Genomic DNA, 17,608 nt, shown 5'->3' with positions numbered 1-17,608 from the left:
TGCATCTTGCCACAGAACCAAAAGTGTCTTCTTGTATTTGGAAGAAAAGGAAGTGGAAGTGTTGCCCCATCCAGGGAATAGCCTTTATATGAATCCATTTCGAATCTTACGGGCTACTGCAAGCGGAGGAAAAGAAGATTTGCAATCACTACCACACAAGAGGTCATGGACAGTTTACATGAAATCTTGTACCTTGGCAATGACATTGAAATGTTCTGGAAAAGTTGATAAAGACAATGCCACGCAGGATAAAATGTTGATCAAGAATAGAGGTATGCGCACAAAATACTGAATATATGAAAGCAACATGTATGTAAATGTAAATGTGTAGTAGACGTAAAATTTAGGGAGAAAATGTCTCTTGTCTAATAATTTTAACACGCACGTACAGTGATGATGTACACGAGTTAAATGACAGTTTTTTGTACGGATGCTCAAAGTGCTGTAAGAATATGGGAAAACATCTGCGAGCCTCTCAAAAGAATAAAAATAATGTATGTGTGATCAGGCTCATGAGAGTGACCTGCTACTGAAGGCTACGAGGCCTGTGTGACGGAGTGAAGTCACCTTGGATTTACGAATCATCATCCACACAAAGAATGTTTCTATACGGTGATCAAACAGAGCATTATAGACACTGACCTACTGTCTATATAAAGGATTTATAGCGAGTGCTTAATTGTGATATTGTATCTTTTTTGAGGTTATTCCAACAATTCAGTGTGTCATCTATTGGTTCACTTCAAATTATGGAAACGGCAAAGCAGGTATGACGTGATTCTTTAAGCATCCATCCAGTACTGTAACAAATGTCAGACGGACTCATTTGGGGACGAGAGGGAGGCATAAGTTCTTCTTGGTGTACATTATTATATTTCTGGAGTAAAGTCTCCTAAGACATAATAAAAAGAAATTTTGTTAGTTACAGAGATACGAGGTTTATGTTTTCAATTATCAGAGATCAAGGATATTCAATCACTTCTGATTGCTAGAAATCTCCATACTGGGATGTATCTAGCATAACTCTACGTAATACTACATGCACTGCGAATGTAGTGGTGTGGACATGTTGGGAATGTGGATCTCACGGGGAGCGTGCAAGGGATAAGTCCCTGCAGACGCACTATCCTCTGTGCCCTCGGTGGCTCAGATGGATAGAGCGTCTGCCATGTAAGCAGGAGATCCCGGGTTCGAGTCCCGGTCGGGGCACACATTTTCAACATGTCCCCATTGAAGTATATCAACGCCTGTTTGCAGCTAAGGTGTCTATTTAATTATAATTTCATCTGTATTAACATAGTTGGAGAGAATGGCTTTAGCCACGTTTCTGACATGAATGTCTAAATCTCTAAATACACTGCATAATTCATTGACAAGGGCTGATAGATACTGTACTTTGGCATGTGTGACTTGGCACGTTGTGCTCCCGGGTGCAGTTCGAGCGATTCCTCTGCTACACACGGCAGACCTTCTGGCCCAGCGCTCGCAAAGTCATAAAAGCATGACGCTTAGTGAGGAATGAGTAGAGGGGAAGAGGACGGGTACGGAGGGGAGCGAGAGACGAAAGCAGTCGGCCGGAGTAGGCAGAAGAGGATTTTTAAAGCAATGCTGAAGAGCATTTACAGCAGCAGGAGGGTAACGGCTGTACTTGCCATTATCCTGCTCTCACTTGTTAATGCAGTTTGCTACCCTTAACTGGAAATCATATCGTTAAAGATTCTAGTACCTCAGAAGTGATGTACTCATGCATTTTCAGCTCTGATTCTGCAAGTTTCGTTTTCACGTTGTTTCTTCCCGATGTTTTCCTATACAACTCAAAGATTACAATTTAGGTCATTGCTTAGTTTACCCCAGCATCCTTCTCACTGTGTACGTGGGGATCCCATGAAATACACTACTGACCATTAAAATTGCTACACCACGAAAATTACGTGCTACAGACGCGAAATTTAAACGACAGGAAGAAGATGCTGTGATATGCAAATGATTAGCTTTTCAGAACATTCACACAAGGTTGGCGCCGGTGGCGACATAGACAACGTGCGACATGAGGAAAGTTTCCAACCGATTTCTCATACACAAACAGCAGTTGACCGCCGTTGCCTGGTGAAACGTTGTTGTGATGCCTCGTGTAAGGAGGAGAAATGCGTACCATCACGTTTCTGACTTTGATAAAGGTCGGATTGTAGCCTATCGCGATTGCGGTTTATCGTATCGCGACATTGCTGCTCGCGTTGGTTGAGATCCAATGACTGTTAGCAGAATATGGAATCGGTGGGTTCAGAAGGTAATACGGAACGCCGTGCTGGATACCAACGGCCTCGTATCACTAGCAGTCGAGATGACATGCATCTTATCCGCATGGCTGTAACGGATCGTGCAGCCACGTCTCGATCCCTGAGTCAGCAGATGGGGACGTTTGTAAGACAACAACCATCTGCACGAACAGTTCGACGACGTTTGCAGCAACATGGACTATCAGCTCGGAGACTATGGCTGCGGTTACCCTTGACGCTGCATCACAGACAGGAGTGCCTGCGATGGTGTACTCAACGACGAACCTAGGTGCACGAATGGCAAATCGTCATTTTTTCGGGTGAATCCAGGTTCTGTTTACAGCATCATGATGGTCGCATCCGTGTTTGGCGACATCGCGGTGATCGCACATTGGAAGTGTGTATTCGTCATCGCCATACTGGCGTATCACCCGGCGTGATGGTATGGGGTGCCGTTGGTTACACGTCTCGGTCACCTCTTGTTCGCATTGACGGCGCTTTGAACAGTGGACGTTACATTCCAGATGTGTTAAGACCCGTGGCTCTACCCTTCATTCGATCCCTGCGAAACCCTACATATCAGAAGGATAATGCACGACCGCATGTTGCAGGTCCTGTACGGACCTTTCTGGATACAGAAAATGTGCGACTGCTGCCCTGGCCAGCACATTCTCCAGACCTCTCACCAACTGAAAACGTCTGGTCAATGGTGGCCGAGCAACTGGCTCGTCACAATACGCCAGTCACTACTCTTGATGAACTGTGGTATCGTGTTGAAGCTGCATGGGCCGCTCTACCTGTACACGCCATCCAAGCTGTGTTTGACTCAGTGCCCAGGTGTATCAAGGCTGTTTTTACGGCCAGAGGTGGTTGTTCTGGGTACTGATTTCTCATGATCTATGCACCCGAACTGCGTGAAAATATAATCACATGTCAGTTCTAGTATAATATATTTGTCCAATGAATACCCGTTTATCATCTGCATTTCTTCTTGGTGTAGAAATATCAGTGACCAGTAGTGTATATGTGTATAATGACTGCGGGATAGTATTTGTAGTTTGTCAACGTAACATGTCATTTACACATTTTTGTCCTGCCTTATAATTCTGATATGACTTACTGAACTGTCATCTTCATCAACGATATTTTACCAAACGAATTTATTTAGAGAAGCCATTTCGAAGCTATTAACATAATACCGCCAGTAAAAATTTCGTCTAAATTGTAAACCACTCTGACTTTTTAAATCTCTTCTTAAGATTCGGTATAGTATCGCAGATATCTGTTAATAATCTGAAGGAAGATTTGGCTGGAAAGATCAGTCGACAGAAACGGAACGTAGACTTCAGCTGTAGAGGAAACGGAAGGAAATTCAGTTACGTTCTTTTCAAAGGAATCGCCCAGGCTATCTTCTTAAGCAGTTAAGGGAAACCACAAAAATCTGGGTAGTTGCAAACGAATATGAAACCTGTTTATCTTGAATGGAAGTCCAGTGTCTTTAACAATGAATCGGCTTTATAATTATGCTAGATGAAAGTCTTTTTATGGGTCAATTTCTTACGCCTGTCAACTCAGTTAGTGAGTTGCGTGCTACCCACATTTTCTCTATCGCTAACAGAGAACCTGCGAAATCTCTTCGGGAAAATGCATTATCTGCGACCTAACAATGCTGCGCATTTGTTAGAATGTGGAATTTGTTTTCAGGAGTGCCATGCTTAAAGTCCCGTTTCGACCATACTGATTTAAATTTTTCGAGGTTTCTTTAAGTCACGTAAAGCAAACGCACGAATGAATCCATTCTATAGAACACAGATAGTCCCCTTCCCTATAGTTCTAAACTTGTGATCCGTCTCTAATCACGTCTTTATCGATAGGACGTTAAGCACTGACGTTCTTTCGTTTCCAAATTTCCTAGCGTATTTATATTACTGGATTTCTTAACTGTCTCTCACCAACAAAAACTTTGGCCTTTTTAAAGCAAATGTTACGTTAGACACAAATTTCTTATAAAATTCCAGTTTCCGTTACAGTGCTACTGTGCTATATCTCTTACATTCTCTTCTCTTTCTTATTGTTTGCTTTTACGGTTTCTCCCAGTGATTTCAGGAAATACATCGTATTCTCCCAATCAAATAAAGGTAGTCTCCATAGAGATAAATTCCCAGGAGTAGTGTTGCCAAATATTAACGGAAAAATAGGCCAAGATGCGGCAGCCGTAATAAGACTGGACTCATCCTTAAAAAGGGTTGATTTGAATCCCCATCTGTCCTTTCTCGTTCAGTTGTACCGTGGTTTTCTGAAATCATTGCAGGGTAAACATGTGATTTTTTCCATGTAAGAGAATGAATCTGATACTTCCTTTACCAAGCTAACTAGTGTGTTACCTTTAAATAACGACGAAGTTAACGTAATGTCACACTGTAACAATTGTTTCCGCTAGGGGAACAATTCCGAGTACATATCATTAAACTATTCCGTATGTTAATGTATGTATAACAGCTAAATTTCATCTGAATCCTTATTTTTCTTTTATTCTCCTTTGAAAGAATCTCTTTAATGGCTTTGACAATGACATATTTTTTTTTTTAATTTTCTGACGACTTCCTTCAGACAACATTTGTAACATATAGATAGTTGACAGCATGGTACTTCTCTTGTTGTCTATCACAGACACCCTCAGATTTGAAAGCTTGTATCTGAGGAACTTGTCGCAGGCGGGACAGTAAATTCTAATATTCCAGCTCTCCTTTCAATTTTGAAAGCTGCAGCGCAATAATAACGGTTTGATCAGAATTTATGCCCCCAATAAACTCAATTGATTCCTTCTGACTGGCCACCAAAGCCTAGATAAAAGTCAAAGAAACACACTCAGCCTAGATAAAAGTAAAAGAAACAGATTGTCATTTCTATCAGGCTGTTTACTTTCTGAAAATGACGAAAAGCGAAAAAATGGCCAAATTACGCTGAATGAACTACTGAGCTCAACCAAGCATCATAGTGGATGTTTTGAAGTTTATCTTTGAACGATCTGTTCGCATGTGTCTGCTGACAGTTTTAAGTCATCACATTAATTTCACATTTCTCTTTCGAAGACGTAAAGGCTCAAGTTTGTACCTTTGTTCAAAGTTTCCTTTTGCTTACAGTTTTATTCATTTTCTGTCCCTTGACCAGTGATATCTCTTATACATCTTTCGAATAGGGTTGCAGTATGGTTTCTTGCTGTAAATAATTCAGTTACAGTGAAACAATTTTCATAGTCTATCTAAAACCTGTGCCTCGTTGACTCTCGCATCGACGCAGGGAGAAAATTTCTTCCATCACATCATTGATTTTACCTTTATGTAATTTTAATATTTGTGGTGATTTATTGATATTGGATATTTCGTGGTTGGTGTCTCTTAACTGTGCAGCAGAGGTGGATGGGCTATTGTCGATTATTGTAGAGTGTTCGTCATATTGTGTGCTAACTTTCTTTCCTACTTGTCGAATATAAAATTTTGAACATTCTTCACAGATAATTTTGTAGACAACTGATAACCTGAGCTTCTGTTTTCGGTGGTATACGTCTCAATTATCGTTGTAGACTGTTAGTGCTCCAGTAGCTAGTATGTGATTTTGTATTCTTAAACAAAGACTAATTTTGTCTGAAACCGTATCTAGATACCCTCATGTAAAAACTTTATTTCTCGGTTGTTCGTTTGTGTATCTAAGAAAAGTCGTTTCACCAACAGAACTGGCGTGTGTTTAATTGGTTTTGTTTTTTTAGTAATGTGTCCTCTAAGTTTTTAGGATAACTGTTATTTACAGCCACGTTTCGGAGAAGATATAGTTGTCTCTCAATTTTTCCTATTCCAGTGGTAAGCTGTTCAGACTGTGTACCATAGAGTGAAAATATCCGAGCTTGTGTATTCTCAGCTGGGATGATTAGTTAAGAATATTTACTACTGCTGTCGTTGCTTTACGAAAAATATCGAATATGTGTTCAGGTTTCTCGTTCGAAACTTTTTAATCCAGAATGTTGATGCTCCAATTTTTCTCTTTCCATTGGAAATTTAATTTTTTATGTAAGCTGTTGAACTGTGAATGTATGATGTTACCCTCTTTTTCTGTACCATCGAGTAGAATTAAAATGTCATCGGCACATCTGTAGTAATAAAGGATTTCTTCGGCTGTCTGAGTGAACTTATTAAAACTTTTTTTTTTCTAAAGTGCTGTCGAAAATATCATCTAATATACCAGCTAGGCATAAACCCATTGCTACTCTATATTCATGGAGATAAATTATGCTGAGAAATGAGAAGTAATTGTTAGCAGTGAGTAAATTCTATGAGTTCTACTATTTCCTGAGTGATTTTCTCATATTTGAGAAGGTTATTGTTGATGATTTCTATAGTCTCTGTTAGCTGAATGTTTCTGTACTTGTAAGATATGTCGAGTGATAAGAATGTTCAATTTTCAAGTATTTTTCTTTTATTCCGTTTTATTGACAATACCGTAACAACTTTTTACGGTGTATTGTTTCTCAGATGTGTACGTGTTTTAATGAGTATATTGTAGTATTTAAATGACACCAACTCCAAAATTCTTATATTAATATATCACTACATATATTACATAAGGTACACAAAGAGAAAATCAAGGATAAGAGGGAAGAAATTGAAATAGTAGGTCATTAAAAGTTGTACTAAATTTTCATGGTTTTCAATACTATTTCATTAGAGTACTGTGATCGAATTCACATACAAGATCTTTGTCCACCTTATATGTAAGAGTTTCACAACATCTGCTCAAAAATAACGTGCTCCTAAAATAACGTAAAATTATTTGTAATTCATAATATGACAATGAGATGCAGTCATAGGACCATGGTATAATATACTATTAAAGAATCGTCCATCAAGTTAGTCTTAAACCTTCTACTACATCTGGAGGTATGACTTGTTCGTATGTTAATTTCATAAGTGATACTAATGTGTCCGATGTATAATGCTTCCCGTTTTAGGTACTTGAAAATGGCCTGAGGCCGAAATTGTACAATCGTACACCAAATAAAGAGAATATCAGCTCCAGGCATCACGAAGTCATTTCAAAGGAAAACAGTTGTTGTAAGTGCTGAGAAGGTATAACATTAGATACCTGAAGGATCTTAATTATGATTTGTTATCAAGAGAGATGACCCTGAAAGGAACCATGCAACGGGTATAATAAGCGAAACTTAGATATGAGTCAGAAGTGTTGCAACAAGCTGAGTCTGCGACACTTCAGTAAATACGACTGCAGAAATTTCTTCAAAAATTAAGAAATTTAGTTAGTCTTTCATACAGAGATGAAAGATGACATCGTCGGCGGGATAGACATTAAGCATGAAGGAATGCAAGTGGTTCCCCGCTCTCTGCGCGTCTTCGATTACTACCGCAGGTCCCAAGCAAGCGCAGGAGAATGTCTTCGATAGCATAACACTGCTCCCACCAGCCTGCGTCCGTGGCGCGCTACACATTCCGAGCCGCCGTTCACCTCCATGACGGCGTTTGTTGAGGCGATCATCGACCTAGTGTAGCAACAATGTGATTCGCTCGAAGAGCCGACAGGCTTCCATTGATCGGCTGTCGCACCCCTATGGTTCCATGCCTACTGCAATCTTAATTGACGATGTAGTTGGGTCAACTTATATGCACGGAAGTGTGGTCTGCTGCGAAGCTCCATGTTCAACAATGTACAATGAACGGTGTGCTCTGAGGCACTTGTGCGTGCGTTCGGCAGAGATTCCACAGATCACCATCTATCCTACCTTACAGAGCAGATAAGGCTCCGAATCCCACACTCTGTGATGAATCGTGGACGTCCTAAATTTAGCACGTCCTTCTACCTCTTTCCGTAGATGTTCATGACAGTAGCACTTGAACATTCGACCGGCTTCGCCGTTTACGAGATACTACTTCACAGGCTCTGGGTAATAATAATCTGCCTTTTGTCAAAGTCGCTTATCTCAAATGATTTCTCAATTTGCACTGCTTATCTTCGTTATGTCGATGCCCATCCGTGTCTGTTCCGCTAATATACTTTTGTTACCGCGTCACGAGCCAGCAACGCCGCTAGGAAGCATTCAGCATCCGGTGGCCAGCGGTCATAATGTTTTGGCTTACCTGTGTATATGCACACGTTCATCTTCATTGCCGGAAGGATGTTTTGCTGTTGTATAAGAGAATGTCTGACACTGAAGTAAACACTAGACTCGGATTCGGGAGGACGACGGTTCAATCCCGTTTCCGGCCATTCTGATTTAGGTTTTCCATGATTTCACTAAATCGCTCCAAGCAAATGCCGGGATGGTTCCTTTTAAAGGGCACGGCTGATTTCCTTTCCTCCTTTCCTGATCCGATGAGACCGATGACCTCACTGTCTTGTCTCCTTGCCCAAAACCAACCGAACACAACTAAGATATGCACACCTTGCGTTTCGCTACTTTCGTGGTTAGGAACGCCTTTAAATTTTTTCCCCAAGATTCATAATCATACTTTGTATAACTGGTAGCTTATAGTGATCGTAATACAACTGATGAAACATACATTTTCGTTATAATTTTCAGGTGATAGCCTTTAGAGCAAAATTATTATCGACAGTCACATGAAAACAAAATAAAAAACAAAAAAAATGGCTCTGAGCACTAAGGGACTTAACTCCTAAGGTCATCAGTCCCCTAGAACTTAAACTAACCTAAGGACATCACACACATCCATGCCCGAGGCAGGATTCGAACCTGCGACCGCAGCGATCGTCCGCGGTTCCAGACTGTAGCGCCTAGAACCGGTCGGCCACCCCGGCCGGCCACATGAAAACAGATCTTCACAAAAGTATATACCCGATGGATTATAATTACAGTTGATGTTAGGCGTATGTACCACTGAGAGGTTACATCTATTCTCACAGAAATCTTTCAGCCACTCTGAAAGCCATTTTTCTACTCAGCTGCACATTTCCTAGTGGTCTGTAAAACTGAGTCATGTCATGGGATTCTCCAGGACGCAAGAACTGTGGAAGTACTGCGAGTATATGTGGCGGAGATTCTGCACTAGTAAATGGCTGCTGAAATGTAAATGCTGTGATAAGCTGTATACGAGCACTATCTCTCGCCATAATAACGCCCGCAAACACTTTGAGGAACTGGTAACAATAGAGAACGCTTTTTCGGAGAAATATTGCGCAGATTACTCAGAAAAATTAACGACTGTGGCTTACAACTAGCAAAATACTCCGCTGGTTACTACTTCCTTAAGCATCTAAGTACCAAGACATGAGTACTTTCTGGAAATCAGAGACTTGAAAATCTTATTTGCGTAACGTAGGTCTCCTTAACTTCTTCAGACGCTTAAAAGTTTTCTTTGAAACTTCTAGCACCTGGCTTACTTCATAGTGTATCGTCTCAATCGCAAACCTTACTATATGGAATTTTTTTTTTCTAATTACTGTTAAGGTAAAATATGGTCGTGAAACTTCGAATGTGAAATATCATTTTCATCACTTTCTACTCAACAAATCTCATAATACGCAAGACTACTCACACTTCCCTCACTTGCTTATTTGTGTCGCGAGACATTACTCGTAGCCTGTCCGCCTGCTTAGCTGGGTGGTAATGTGCTTGCCTCCCATGCACTGGATCCGGGTTCGATTTCCGGCCGGGTTGGAGGTTTTCCTCCGCTCGTGGACTGGGTGTTGTGTTGTCCCCTCTATTATTTCATTCTCATCATCGGCCTCAAGTCGCCCCATGTGGCGCCGACTGAAATAAGACTTGCACTAGGCGGCCGAACCCGGATGGAACACCCTGGCTACCAGTGTCATACCAACATTTCATTTTACGAGCGGGATTGTTGGCGTAGTTGGCTACATACCCGATTTCGTTGATTTCATTTTTTGTATTGCAATGTTAACTATACGAAATTTCACAGTTAACTCACCAGCTATTTATACATAAATATTTGCGGTCTAGCATTCAAACAGTGTTTACCTCGGTTCGTAAATGACAACTAACCAGTTTTCAGACTTCTCATAAGATACTATAATCCTAAACCTAAAGTACACGAGTTAACATCATTCTGGGTTGTAGCGTTCGAATCAAGAAAGGATAAATCCCAGCCAATGAGAAAAAAGTCATAGTACGTAAGAACTTTTCCAGCACAAGTTTCGTGAGGTTAAATTGCCATTTGATGTCTAGCCTGAAGAAACTTGTGCTACTAAAGTTGTTTATAATCTGTAAAACATGAGAAAATGTAGCATAGTAAGATATTTGTAACCAATACGTAATGCATTAATTATGTATATGAAAACGAACATGTATTACAGGGCACTGCAGATGCTCCAGAAATACAAGAAGCGAAACGCGTATGGTAAAAAGCGAACTTCCCTTCATTTACTAGTAAAGACGGAACATACCTCCATGAAGTTTGAAGCAACTAATGGACGGCAGAAAACAGAAAAATGACGAATTAAAACTTGTTTCTGTTACTTTTTGTCTACTGTAAGTAAGATCTGATGTCCTCATAAAATTGTGCCTCAGAGGAAAACACATCAGAAAAAGTATTTCCAATGTCACAAGCAACCCTGTTGTCTAACGAAATGTCTAGAGAGTTACACTATGTCTCCTACCGTTCAGTTTGCAAGTAATCATGTGTTATATGTATTCTACGAGCGTAATGGTCCACATTTAGTAAGATTATGGTCAATGTTATTTGTGCGCATTTAACATTAGAATTATGTATTTGAACTGTTCGTTTTGTATCTGTTTCATGTCATGGGAAAGCGCAGTAACACGACGACGGAAACATCTTCGGCGCAGCCGCCAAGCAACGAAGTTGACCCTTATTGTGGCGAAAGCCATCGTGCAGTAGGAGATCCTGTCACCATGTGTTAACGCACACTGATTCAATTAAAATTGAATGTATTTAATTGTACATAACAAGCAAACAGAAATGAGTGACCAATGTTATTAGTGAAAATGTAATGATATCAAAAATGTTCAAATGTATGTGAAATCGTATGGGACTTAATTGTTAAGGTCATCAGTCCCTAAGCTTACACACTACTTAACCTATATTATCCTAAGGACAAACACACACACCCATGCCCGAGGGAGGATGTAATGATAGTTCTTCGAATATCCATAATAGAAATGGATGATTTGGGACATCAGCTAGTATAATATATGTTAAAAAATGACGAAATTCCTCCAGCTGTATGAAGGTGTTGGTTTTATTGGCGACTAGTTTCGATGTTGTTACATTATCATCTTCAGGCCCATACTTGTTGACAGCAGCTGTATGTGTCTAACACTAGTAGTCAGTGGTGAGATACGCGTTCGTTCAGCGGAAATATCGTTATTAATCCGTACAGGACGAGTTCTGATGACGGCCGTTGTGGCCGAGCGGTTCTAGGTGCTTCAGTCCGGAATCACGCTGCTGTTATGGTCGCAGGTTCGATTCCTGCCTCGTGCATGGGCGTGGTGATGTCCTTAGGTTAGTTAGGATTAAGTAGTTCTAAGTCTAGGGGACTGATGACCTCAGATGTTAAGTCCCATAGTGTTCCGAGCCATTTTTTTCGAGTTCTCATATGTAAACGCATTTTCCTTATTCACTTAATGGAACACGCCTATCTCACCACTGACTACTAGTGTTAGACACATACAGTTGCTGTCAACAAGTATGGGCCTGAAGATGAAGTTGTAACGACATCAAAACTAGTCGCCAATAAAACCAACACATTAATACAGCTGGAGCCATTTCGTCATTTTTTAACATATACGTAATGATAGTTGGTTCAGTTCTTGTTCTTGTCTTGATCACTTACGATTAACATCGACGCCATTGTAAAGACAACTTCCAAACAAGACGCAGCGTTGAAAGTGTGAAGTGATTTATTTATGTCTCAACAGAAATAAAGTGAACATCTATGTGGAAGAAAGTTATTCACTTTTGAAGCTGATTTTGTTAGAAGAAAATAGATTTTTCTTAATGATTGAATTTTGCTGAATTTACTCAATTACTGAAGTTTGAAATGAATCAGTTATCGATATTTAAAGGCAAGAGCAGAGATAATATCCCAAATGTTAACTTCTGAGAAGTCACGGAACTTTGAAACTGATGTTAGCCAAATGATTGAACTTCTGTAACTGCCTACTTTGGACCTTGCAGAAAGTTAATTAAACCTATTCTCTAAAATAATTCAAATTCGTTATAGTGCCCTTCCAGAAAAGAAGTCTGAAAAGGTCAATCTGAGTTATTATACGTAACTGATTAACAGTTTTCATGAACTGGGTGTTAAGTACTATGTCTACTGATGTTGCTTGATTAAATAACAACAACCTACAAGGGGGTGGGGGGTTGGCGTCGCATGTGGCTACCGATTTAGTTACGTGTGATCATAGATTCACATCAGTTAGGCTCACCACAGGAGAAAGAGGTTACGAAACGCAAGAATGGGCGTTTATTACCGTACGAGTGCAGAGGCATGTAAGCGAGTGCAGTGGGTAACACTGAATTCTTTACTCCATCGGCGAGAAAAGTGGTGATCGCCGGGGCGGCTGACCTCGAGTGCAACGACCACGAGACATCGAGTTCGTGTTGTGACAGCTGAGTGCTGTCGATAGAGAAATTTAGCATTCTAGGTAATAGTTGCCGGGCGTTACTAGCCTCGAACAACGCGTCCCTTTGGTAGGCAGCTACCGTACATCAATGGCATAGAGAAAAACGTCCTGTTGGAGTCAACACAGAGCTGACTTCCTGAGCGATGAGATCTGCGCGTCACTACCGGGTTGTAGCAGCCAGCCGAAAAACCAGCTACTGGCAGTTTGCGAGCCGGATCACCGTCAATAAAAGTTATACGGCAATAATCCAAATATAGCCAGTTAAAAAAATACAAATGAAGAAATCAATCAGAAAATAGAGAATATGGATTCAGATACAAGATCTGAATTAACTAGCTTAATTTCTCAGGTTGTAATCTGCATTCTAGGCTAGAAGTCTAAATCCGTGAGTCTAGAGAAGCGAAGTCACAAATGAAGAAAGATATTGTTAATCTGACTCTGCAGATCGGAAGTGTGAAAGTCGTAGTTTCGGAGGGAACTGATAATAATAATATTGTTATCCGCTATGGGGTCGTCGATCACAGTTACCGGGTTCGTTGTAAATTATCACCATATAGTAAGGACGCTTGTACTGGGGACACCGGACAGGCAATCCTTCAGACTGTGGAGGTAGCAGTAATTATTAATGGCGTAGAAGAAGAAATAGTGAAATAGAGAAGTTAAAAGCACAAGTTTATGGAAACAGTAAAGCATGAAGTACGTTAAAAGATAATGGTAGCGAAGATTATTCACACTGTGGTAAGAATCACGGAATAGGAAAGGCAGCATTGCTAGAACGACTAGAATGGACAGAAGTGTATTTGCAGGAAGTGTGTAAAGGGTCTCGGGCTTTACAGAATACTAGCTATAGTAATATTATGTAGAGAGGAGTGGCAATAAATCGGTTTTTGATTGTTCGATTGGTACGATCGAATCAGAAGAACTTGGAACAAGCAAAAACGGTTCACAGTGTTTGTATCAACATTAAGAGGGTAAACAGTACTCACCAAATGAATGGTGGGAGGAATTTAGTTTATAGTATCCACATGGCTAATTTGTTACTGAGTTTCAAACCCGAAGGAGAATTACGCCCGATAACTTTTTTGAGATCGTTTGAGTGAGCCTCACCGCCTCTGTGGGACTACGGCAAAAAAATATAGTTTGTTTGTCGGACGTGTAGAAGCCGAAGCAGTACGTCATAAACGTAATTTCACAAATTGGTCAGATTATGTAGAATAATTTCAAGAAATGTATTGGTCAAAAGTAAGCAGCAGAAGCTTACACTTGAGTTAATTCATTGACGATGGCGCTGTTGGGATTATTGGTGTTTATACTGCTTTCTCAACTTTCGTTGTTGAGTGCGGTCTCTCCGCTCTCAGTGTTGCTTACCTCAGCGATGCGAACGGTTAGTAACCGTGCACAGTTTATACGGCTTGGTGCCTTGTCAACATCGGGTGGACATATATCTTCCTAAGACGTACGACGGCTTGTGTGAAGGTACAGAGAGGAAGATTACTCGACACACAGCATACCAGCCGTAGAATTCTGTCTGATAAGTAACCAGATCATATTCTTGTTCTTTTATCATTCTCTTTTGTGTTGAGGAAGTTCCCTAGAATGTCGTTGGTAAGCCGATTAGCAATTTTTTTAACAACTCCACACTTTTCTCTACGGCATTTATACATGTGCATTTTCACATAACATATGCCTATTTATTAATTTCCTACGAGTACATTACAATGTATTATATACAGTACGACAGTCAGAATCAAAATAATATTTTCAACACAATAATATACTGGTTTACATTTAAGATTAGGCAAGTAAAAATAGTACTATAATTATACGTTTCCACCTTACAGTCAAGGACACGTTTCCCCATCCTGATGGTCACATCTGGGCGCCATCTCAATACACTGACGCCACAGTAACATTAACAGATCCATCTGCATCCATTGTACTTAACTATGGAGCATAAAACTTTCTAAGAAGTTAAATATAAGAAACTTCACTCCTGGAAATTGAAATAAGAACACCGTGAATTCATTGTCCCAGGAAGGGGAAACTTTATTGACACATTCCTGGGGTAAGATACATCACATGATCACACTGACAGAACCACAGGCACATAGACACAGGCAACAGAGCATGCACAATGTCGGCACTAGTACAGTGTATATCCACCTTTCGCAGCAATGCAGGCTGCTATTCTCCCATGGAGACGATCGTAGAGATGCTGGATGTAGTCCTGTGGAACGGCTTGCCATGCCATTTCCACCTGGCGCCTCAGTTGGACCAGCGTTCGTGCTGGACGTGCACACCGCGTGAGACGACGCTTCATTCAGTCCCAAACATGCCCAATGGGGGACAGATCCGGAGATCTTGCTGGCCAGGGTAGTTGACTTACACCTTCTAGAGCACGTTGGGTGGCACGGGATACATGCGGACGTGCATTGTCCTGTTGGAACAGCAAGTTCCCTTGCCGGTCTAGGAATGGTAGAACGAGGGGTTCGATGACGGTTTGGATGTACCGTGCACTATTCAGTGTCCCCTCGACGATCACCAGTGGTGTACGGCCAGTGTAGGAGATCGCTCCCCACACCATGATGCCGGGTGTTGGCCCTGTGTGCCTCGGTCGTATGCAGTCCTGATTGTGGCGCTCACCTGCACGGCGCCAAACACGCATACGACCATCATTGGCACCAAGGCTGAAGCGACTCTCATCGCTGAAGACGACACGTCTCCATTCGTCCCTCCATTCACGCCTGTCGCGACACCACTGGAGGCGGGCTGCACGATGTTGGGGCGTGAGCGGAAGACGGCCTAACGGTGTGCGGGACCGTAGTCCAGCTTCATGGAGACGGTTGCGAATGGTCCTCGCCGATACCCCAGGAGCAACAGTGTCCCTAATTTGCTGGGAAGTGGCGGTGCGGTCCCCTACGGCACTGCGTAGGATCCTACGGTCTTGGCGTGCATCCGTGCGTCGCTGCGGTCCGGTCCCAGGTCGACGGGCACGTGCACCTTCCGCCGACCACTGGCGACAACATCGATGTACTGTGGAGACCTCACGCCCCACGTGTTGAGCAATTCGGCGGTACGTCCACCCGGCCTCCCGCATGCCCACTATACGCCCTCGTTCAAAGTCCGTCAACTGCACATACGGTTCACGTCCACGCTGTCGCGGCATGCTACCAGTGTTAAAGACTGCGATGGAGCTCCGTATGCCACGGCAAACTGGCTGACACTGACGGCGGCAGTGCACAAATGCTGCGCAGCTAGCGCCATTCGACGGCCAACACCGCGGTTCCTGGTGTGTCCGCTGTGCCGTGCGTGTGATCATTGATTGTACAGCCCTCTCGCAGTGTCCGGAGCAAGTATGGTGGGTCTGACACACCGGTGTCAATGTGTTCTTTTTTCAATTTCCAGGAGTGTATAGACTACAGAGATTAGAAAGAACAGAAAGAATTACTATTCACAAAGGAGAATAAAACAATTTGAACATGAACTTACCTCATGTCATCAACCACCGCTTATCTGATTTGCAACACTTCGCTAATGCAGGCTCTCCAGCTTCTCGCTGCACCCACGCGACGGTTTAATGGTTTAAACTTCACAAGTACATTTAGTTATGACATGCATATCAGTTAACGTGTTAAACCAAAATTTTCTTGCAACTTTCACAGCTGCACTTCAGTAATTAGTTTTTTTAATACCCGTTCGTTCAGCGCAAATATCGTTATTAATCCGTACAGGACGAGTTCTTCTATGTAAACGCATTTTCCTTATGCACTTAATTATTTCTCTTTTATGTACCGATTCGTTAGTATAATGACGGAAGCAGTGTAGGTTCGTGCGATTGTAGATGTGTTCAGTGTTTTCCGCAATTGTAGCTAAGACAAACTACGATAACTATGCTTACTGGCCTCGCCTTATAACTTCTTGCCATACCGCCGTATAAGAATCATGTATACGGCTATACTCGCATTTGTGCGAACGCGTACATATGTGAAGTTGAGAGTACACTAGTATGGCATAGCATTTTGCGTTCCTTCAGGGTTAAGGTAAAATAATCTCTCAGCCTTTATTAGCAGTCATATTTGCTTTTCCCCTGATAGGTGAATATCCCGATATCCTAGAGTTTCTTTATCATTACTTTCCTATTTATAAAAGACTTTCACACAAAATATTTGTAACTACATTTTAAGTAGGGCCAACCACCGAAATCTCTGCTGTAATAACACACTGGTTTGTCCGTCTTTGGAACGAAATACACCACTGATTCTGCGGATCATTGATCCAAAATTTTGTTGGTTTGTGGAGGTATGTAGAATTAGATGTCTACGCACAGATCATCTAATTCGTGTAAATGAAGGGCCGCTGATTTGCGTGCAGAGTGATGCCGCCCGATAGGGACCCATATGGGTTCCATAGGATTTACACCAGCTGAATTCGGTCGCTGAAACATCAACGTGAGTTCACTATAATGCTCCTCAAACCATGAAAGCACGGTTCTGGCTCCGAGATTCGGACAATTATACTGCTGAAAGATGACATCGTCGTCGGTATAGACTTCAAGCATGAAGGGATGCAGATGGCTCGCAGCTCTCAGCATATCTTCGATTACTACCATATGTCCCACGCAAGTGCAGGAGAATGTCTCCCATTGCATAAGAGTGCTCCCACCATCCTGCAACGGCGGTGCGCAGTACGTTCCGAGCCA

At 41.7% G+C, this 17,608-nt stretch overlaps 1 non-coding gene across 1 annotated transcript; it reads left to right on the top strand.

Moving 5' to 3' along the window:
- Positions 1 to 1,134: 1,134 nt before the first annotated feature.
- Trnat-ugu (transfer RNA threonine (anticodon UGU)) lies at positions 1,135 to 1,209 on the top strand. The gene has a single exon. It is a non-coding gene; the product is annotated as a tRNA-Thr (tRNA).
- The last annotated feature ends 16,399 nt before the right edge of the window (positions 1,210 to 17,608 follow it).

This window comes from Schistocerca nitens, chromosome 3, assembly GCF_023898315.1.
Source record: "Schistocerca nitens isolate TAMUIC-IGC-003100 chromosome 3, iqSchNite1.1, whole genome shotgun sequence".
NCBI lineage: Eukaryota > Metazoa > Arthropoda > Insecta > Orthoptera > Acrididae > Schistocerca > Schistocerca nitens.
Note: the sequence above shows the minus strand (reverse complement) of the source record. Positions and strands in the feature narration are given on the sequence as shown.